Here is a 6,773-nt window from a genome sequence, read left to right as displayed (position 1 = left end):
AAAAGTCTCTCAAAAATGAGCTTTTGAGGAGCAGAGGGGGTGGATGCCCAGGCACCCCGTGCCCAGCAGCCGAGCAGCTCTGTGGCTCTCAGTGTTGACGGGCAGCGTGCCGCCTCTGCAGCAATGCTAACTGCATCGCCTGAAGGACCACGTGCACCTCACACCTCTTGGTGCTGTTCCAGCAGTCAAGCTGAATGCAAGAGAAAGGAGTTAAAGAATGAAAAGTGCCTCCTTGGGAGGCAGGGAGAGGAAGCGATGCAAGTTCTTGGCACTTAGTGTAGCATGCACGGGGATAGCCGGCGCAGAGCCGTCTCCAGCCGTTCGCTCAGGGTGCAGTGTCACGCTGCGAGGGGAACATCCTGATGTGGGTGTGATGCTGGAATTCCTCCTGGGTGAGGTTCAACCCGAGCACCACGCTCAGCCTGGCCGGCCGGTGGCTACCACCTTGTCAGACACGTCCACCTGCCACCCAGAGGGCTTTAAAAACAGCCGAGGCAGAGGCTTTGGGGCAGGTGAAGCCATGTTCCCCTCCTCTGCATTGCTTACTGTGCTCATCCCCGGCGCTGTCTCCCAGCATTTGCACGCCTGTCTGTCCTGGTGTCCTATCGCCCGGTGCAGGCAGCTCCCCGCTGCAGGCAGCCTGCGGTGCGGGCACCGCTGCCTGGCCCTGCTCCATCTGCCCCAGCCTTTACAGACATTATTCATATTTTTTATTGTTTTCTTGTGCTGTCCTAGCATTGGCAGCATGCAGTGACTGTTCAATGGTCAATAATTCAAAAAAAAATAAATAAATAAAATAAAAAATTATAGATTATTCATTGTCAAGACAACACCAATGAGACAATATTTAGTTTTTATGCATGAGACAAGATGATAATATTTAGTTTTTATATACCAGAAAACTAAAAATAAGCGGTTTTCATACAGGACCCTGTAGCACCCTCCTGCCAGCCTTCTCCCACGCTCAGCCTGAGCTGCTGCATGTCTGTGAGTGTGGGGCAGCGGGTGCAGGGCCCCTGCAGCATGGCTAAGCACCAGTAAAAAAATTAGATATTTATGGAAAGTTGTGGCAGCACTTAGTGAGTTGCAGTATTTTACAATGGGTTACAAAATGTAACAAATATATGCGCATACACACACACTCCAATGCTTAAACCCCTGGGGGAAGTGTGTGCTTTGGTGTGCCGGGGCTGCAGCCCTGGGTGGGGTGTCGCAGGCTACCCCGAGGCACGAGGACCTGCAGGGGACACACAGCAGAGCCACCGAAAGCTTCGCCAGGTAATGGCCTCCTCTGTTTTCCAGCTCACAACTAAATAGTCTTGTCTTGTTAGCACTGTCCTGGTAATGAAAAACCAATACTGTCCTTGTTTCGTGCATTGCTGCTCTCCAACCTCGGGCACCGTGCCGTGCCTGCCACCTCTGCTGAGCATTTCTGCGCGCAGCCCGCGGGTAAGGGCAGAGCAGGCAGGGGCAGGGGGCTCCTGAGCCTGCCGGGGGGCTCGGCACCTCCCGATGGGTCCGCGGGGACCTGCTCCTGGCTGGAGGGCAGAAATGACAAATGTGCACTTCTCCAGCCAGTGTGCTGCCTTCAACTGGTGGGTTTTTAAGGTTCAAAGGCTGTTTCTTTTCTCCTCTGCTGCTTAAAATAACAGGGTCAATGTATACACACTCCTCATAATAATGATAATGGGGGCTGCTGGAGAAACGCAGCCTCCAGATGAACTCAAGACACAGACAATCAACTGGAACTCAGGGGTAATTTCGGTTTCTGATCAATCTAAAATCATTTTGACCCAAGGTATAATTTAAAATGTTCCTACCTCGGTTATTATAGCCCCAGGGCACTGTTGGTTGTTTTCGCTCACTCGCCTGCTTGTTCTCTCTCTCTCTGCTTATAAGATCCAAGGAACAGTTTAATGAAAAATGAGTGTGTGGCTGGAGGGGTCAATGGTTAGTCATTCTGGATCCTTTAAAAAAATCGGGTAGGATTTAGTCGTGTTCTTTAAACAGGCGTTTTCACACTGGAGCAGACTTGCAGAAAGAGAAAAGTGTTTATTCACCAGGCAGCTCTCCTGGCCTTCTTCATCACTTCTTGTGTCCCTGTTTTCTCTCTGTCACCCCACAGCATCGTGCCCTTGGCCCTGAGGAGGGATCTCCTGGAGGTGCCCATGGTCACTGGCCTGACACCGCCGGTGGCAGCGGAGGTGGCAGCTCCGAGCCACCCCCCTCCAAGCCCAGAGACCGCTGGATTTCCAGGGAATGCACCAAAAATAAAACCCGGCTGAGCGCGGACAAGAGCCAGCCAGGATGGGACCCCCTCCCCCAGAGCTTCCAGGCATTCCCGCAGGGACAGCAGCCCCCTTTTGGGCCCGGGAGGGATGTTTTGAAGTTGTGGTTTCTCTGCGCCTTGTCCTCTTTCAGCAGCAACAGGGTGAAATCTTTTCTGAGAAATAATCAAACCCCTGGGGCCGTGCCAGAGGACCAGCTGCTCCTTCTGTCCCCCTCTTGCCCATGCCGGCCCAGACTTCACAGGGCTGCCTCCCTCCTGATGGAAGGCGCAGCTCGGTGGGAAACGCCAAGGCAAGGTAACGAGGATGTGGCTAACGAGGGAGCCAATAAAGTGAATCAGCACAAAGCACGCCGGCGGGCTGGAGCTGGGGCGCAGCGGATGCTCGGTGGAGGCACGGAGGGTTTAAGGATGTCAGAGCGAGCGGTTGGCAGGATAATTATTGCAGGCAGAAAACAAAAGAGAGTGACAATTTTCCTGTGGATGGATTCAGCCCTCATGCTTCTTAATTCCCATTGAACAAAGAGCTATAATTGTTCTCAATAGCGAGGAGGGGAAGAACCTAATTTTCAATGTGAGTCAGAGAAGCTTTCAAGCAGAGGGTGGGTGGAAACTATTTATAAAGGACCATTAGGGAAAATCTGATTTCGACGCACAGTAAACAGAACACAGGAAAAAAAAAAAAAAAAAAAAAAAAACTATTTATATTTGAGTCTGGAAAGCATGTCCCATGCCGCACAATGTAACGGCGTCCATGATGCAGCCTCTGAATGCTAACACTGAGGGTTCGCCGCTCGGCGCTGCTGAAGGTTGTGGTGTATTTCTGTCCTTCACAGAGCTGGCAGAACAATGCCTTCCTCCCAGGCATGCATTTCAAACAGCAAACAAACAAAACGTGGATTTGCTCTGTCCTTTCTGTGTTGCCTTCAGAGAGAAGAAAAAAAAAAAAAAAAAAAAAAGAACAATTGGTTTTGTTTGGCCAAAATTTGCAGAAAGCAAACACCCAAGTGAAGTGCCAAAGTAACTGCAGGACTTGTGCTCCCAGTTCACTCCACATGTGTTTGCACAGGTAAACCTGCATCCTTCTGCAGTCAGATTTCATGCAATACCTGCCATTCTCTATTCCCAGCATAGACACACACACACGAACCCGTCTAAAAATAAACTGAAGAGTTAGAATCCAGCCATTGGCTTGTGAGGGCATAGGGTTGTAATTCAGAAGGCTTTCCTTGGAATTAACTGATTCCTGGGGGTCATGGACCTGGATCACGGTGTGTTGGGAACCCTCTGCTCCTTCAGGGACACCGCCAGCTGATGGCCAGGTGCCACAGTGGCCGCCTAGCACCCTGGAGGCACTAGGGCAGGGTGGTGGGATGTGTGATATATAACTCCAGATATTCTCGCCTAGTGTAACATGTGTCTTCCAGCCAGCGGGAAGCACTTCAGACCCGGGATATTTCTCCATGAAGTCACCCTGCTGAGCCTGGCTAATCCTGCATGCACATTTCTGGGCTGGAAGGGAAAGACATCACTGCGTAACGTGTTACCAGGAACCGGGATGTGGGCAGGAAAAGTCCTGCTGTCCCAGGTGAGTAAAGCAGCCTCCCTCCTCTTGGTGCCTCAGAGCAGGAATGGGCTTCGTGGGCCCAAACCAAGGCTGAGCAAAGTCGGGAAGGGCTTGGCCAGGATAGCAGGGACACAAAATGAGCCGAATGATAATCTACTGATTAGTCCTGGCTAAGTACAATCTGCTAGATATCAACTTAACAGCTATCTGGCACGTTTCCTCTGCTGCTTTCAGAGCACTTAACCAACAGCTTTAGTGGATTTATTCCTGTTTTATGGGTCGGCCGATGGAAACCAGCGAGCAGAAGTGACCACAGCTCTCCTCCGAGCCTGTCTCCGTGCCAGCAGCCCTTTCTGCCCGCCACCCTGCCCTCGGTTCTGCCTCTCCCCGTGCTGGTGCTGATGACTGGATGACACGGGCCCCGTCTGTGGAGCAAACCGCAGCTGATGGGATGTCTGCCTCCCCGCCGGCTGGTGCTCCCCCGGCCCGGGCCATGAAAGAGAGAGCTGTTCCCCACGCGATGTACTTTGTGTGCGTGCAGACCTGATTTATATCTCTTCCAACAAGCTGTTCGTTGCTATCATGAGCCAACAGGACCCATAGGGTGTTACAAGACATATTACATGCAGCCAAGAGCTTTAATCCCCCTGGGGGAGTGATTACAAACAACTACACACGTCCCAGAGTTGCTTAATCACTGTTAAGAAATTTCTTTATAATCTGAGTAAATTACTTTAATTACTTGCAACTACCAATTAGCGTTTGAATGCTTCCACTGAGAAGTTTGCAGGCATTAATCTGCTCCCTTGGAATGTTAAATCACCGGCTGGAAGATGGCTTTCGTCTCGGCAGCAGGCAGCAGGCTGCCGGCCGGAGCGGAGCAGCCAGCCCCTACCCGACAGGCCCCTCTGCGTTATTTATTTAGTGGCTGGAAAGGGGAGCGCAGCCCTGCCCGAGCCGCAGCAGCTGCAGGAATTTGCCAGGTCGCCTGTGCTGGGAGCAGGAGGCGCCGCGTGGCCCGCGCTGGCCGCGGGGCTGTGCTGGGCAGCACAGAGCTCCCTGCCCGCACGCAGCTCTGGCTCTGACTTAGAGCAACCTTCAGACCTGGAAAAGTCAGCATCTCGGTCTGAGCTTGCTTGTCTGACCACTTTCTCAACTTCACTGCTATGGAACAGATTCAAACCACTTTTTTTCTTTGATATTTAGTCCCGGGGTGGCCGTGCTCGTCCTCTTTCTCCCTGCTCATTGCTAGGAGCGTGCTGGTGCGAGGAGCGCGGGCAGGAAACCAAAACGCCCTCCGTGGCACTCCGGAGGCACGGCTGAGGAGCAGCTGCCGTGGCAGCAGGGGGCAGGCGGCCTGGCATCGGCTGAGCGCCGGACCGAGGCTCCCAGGGTCAGGATGCTCCCCGAGCTGCGGGGAGGAGAGGTCGAGGCAAGGGGAGGCTGCAGCTCTGCGGCAGCTGGGGAAAGGCGTCGAGAAGCAAGACGTCACGTTGGGAAAAGCTCCTGCACGGTCAGAGGGCTGAGCGGCAGGAGGGAGGATGGCACAGACTCTGTTTGCCTTCACCTTCTCGTGGGCTGTGCTCTCGTCTGGAAGATGTCGATGAGATTAGGTTCTCCTCACAATGTAAAGCCCACTGAGTCAAACATGTCAGCTCTACAGAGCATCAGAGACCTTGATAACTGCATAAAGGCAGTTTCTGTAATTTATGTTAGAAAGAAAGAAAGAAAGAAAGAAAGAAAGAGAAAGAAAGAAAGAAAGAAAGAGAGAAAGAAAGAAAGAGAGAAAGAGAGAAAGAGAGAAAGAACGAGAGAGAAAGAAAGAAAGAAAGAAAGAAAGAAAGAAAGAGAAAGAAAGAAAGAGAAAGAAAGAAAGAGAGAAAGAAAGGAAGAGAGAGAGAGAGAGAGAGAGAAAGAAAGAAAGAAAGAAAGAAAGAAAGAAAGAAAGAGAGAAAGAAAGAGAGAAAGAGAGAAAGAGAGAAAGAGAGAGAGAAAGAAAGAAAGGAAGGAAGGAAGAGAGAGTGAGAAAGAAAGAAAGAAAGAAAGAAAGAAAGAAAGAAAAAGAAAGAGAGAAAGAGAGAAAGAGAGAGAGAGAGAAAGAAAGAAAGAAAGAAAGAAAGAAAGAAAGAAAGAAAGAAAGAAAGAAAAAGAAAGAAAGAGAAGATCACAATGTCTGTGACACTGGTACGCACCAGCCCTGCTACCAAGGTGATGTTTTGGCTTCCCCCGTTTGAAATGGCACACCCGACACTGACAGGAAATATTTAAGTCCACTGGAGCTGACAAAGACTGATTTCCTGCAGGCCTGAGTTCTGTCATCATTTTTTTGGGATTGGCCAATAGCTTCCCAAATTGCTGGGGAAAGGAACAGGGTGGGAGGCCATAGATGATATCAAGGCAGACAGCGTGATTGCCTAAGCCCTCTTTTCATGGGAACCCAGACTAAAAGTGGAGTTCAGTGCCTAGGGAAGGGGACTAGGAGTCAAAACTGTTTTTTTTCTGCTTCCATTTAGCATGACTCATGGTATATTTTGAGGACAGCTTTCTCGTTTGTGCATTTCAGTTTCCCCATATATACACTAGCCATGCCATCTCCCCATTTTATGAACCACTTTAAGTGCTGGTTCTGAAAGTGGCACCACCAAAGCTACGGGCTTTGTCCACTTGTGTGGCCCATGCCAAGCACTCCCGTTCTGCAGAGACCAGCTTCTCTTTCAGAAGATGCTTTTCCTCCCCCCGCCCCCACGCAGAGACATGCATACACATACGTCCCAAATGTATGCATTTCGTAGGTGATAAATAAGCGCTGCCAGCCCTGAGTAGGGAGGGCTGTTTTGCTTGTTTGGATTTAAATAAGACTTTGCAGGAGTGATCCATCTGCAAGAGCTTCATGCAAATTCCTTTCTGAGATAGTCCCCA

The 6,773-nt window shown here is 50.8% G+C and overlaps 2 long non-coding RNA genes across 3 annotated transcripts in view; one reads left to right on the top strand and one right to left on the bottom strand.

Annotated features, from left to right (window-relative positions):
- Window positions 1-1,149: 1,149 nt before the first annotated feature.
- On the top strand, window positions 1,150-4,379 carry LOC121077441. Of its 2 annotated transcripts, none has more exons than XR_005824045.1 (3): window positions 1,150-1,278; window positions 3,715-3,875; window positions 4,089-4,379. It is a non-coding gene; the product is annotated as an uncharacterized LOC121077441 (long non-coding RNA). The 2 variants fall into 2 exon arrangements; XR_005824044.1 differs by having other exon boundaries at window positions 3,696-3,875.
- LOC121077440 overlaps window positions 1,602-6,773 on the bottom strand; it is a 46,399-nt gene continuing 41,227 nt past the window's right edge. The window contains exon 5 of the long non-coding RNA XR_005824043.1: window positions 1,602-3,211. This is a non-coding gene — a long non-coding RNA (uncharacterized LOC121077440). The remainder of the gene's footprint in view (window positions 3,212-6,773) is intronic.

The sequence above is a fragment of the Cygnus olor genome, chromosome 13, assembly GCF_009769625.2.
Source record: "Cygnus olor isolate bCygOlo1 chromosome 13, bCygOlo1.pri.v2, whole genome shotgun sequence".
NCBI lineage: Eukaryota > Metazoa > Chordata > Aves > Anseriformes > Anatidae > Cygnus > Cygnus olor.
Note: the sequence above shows the minus strand (reverse complement) of the source record. Positions and strands in the feature narration are given on the sequence as shown.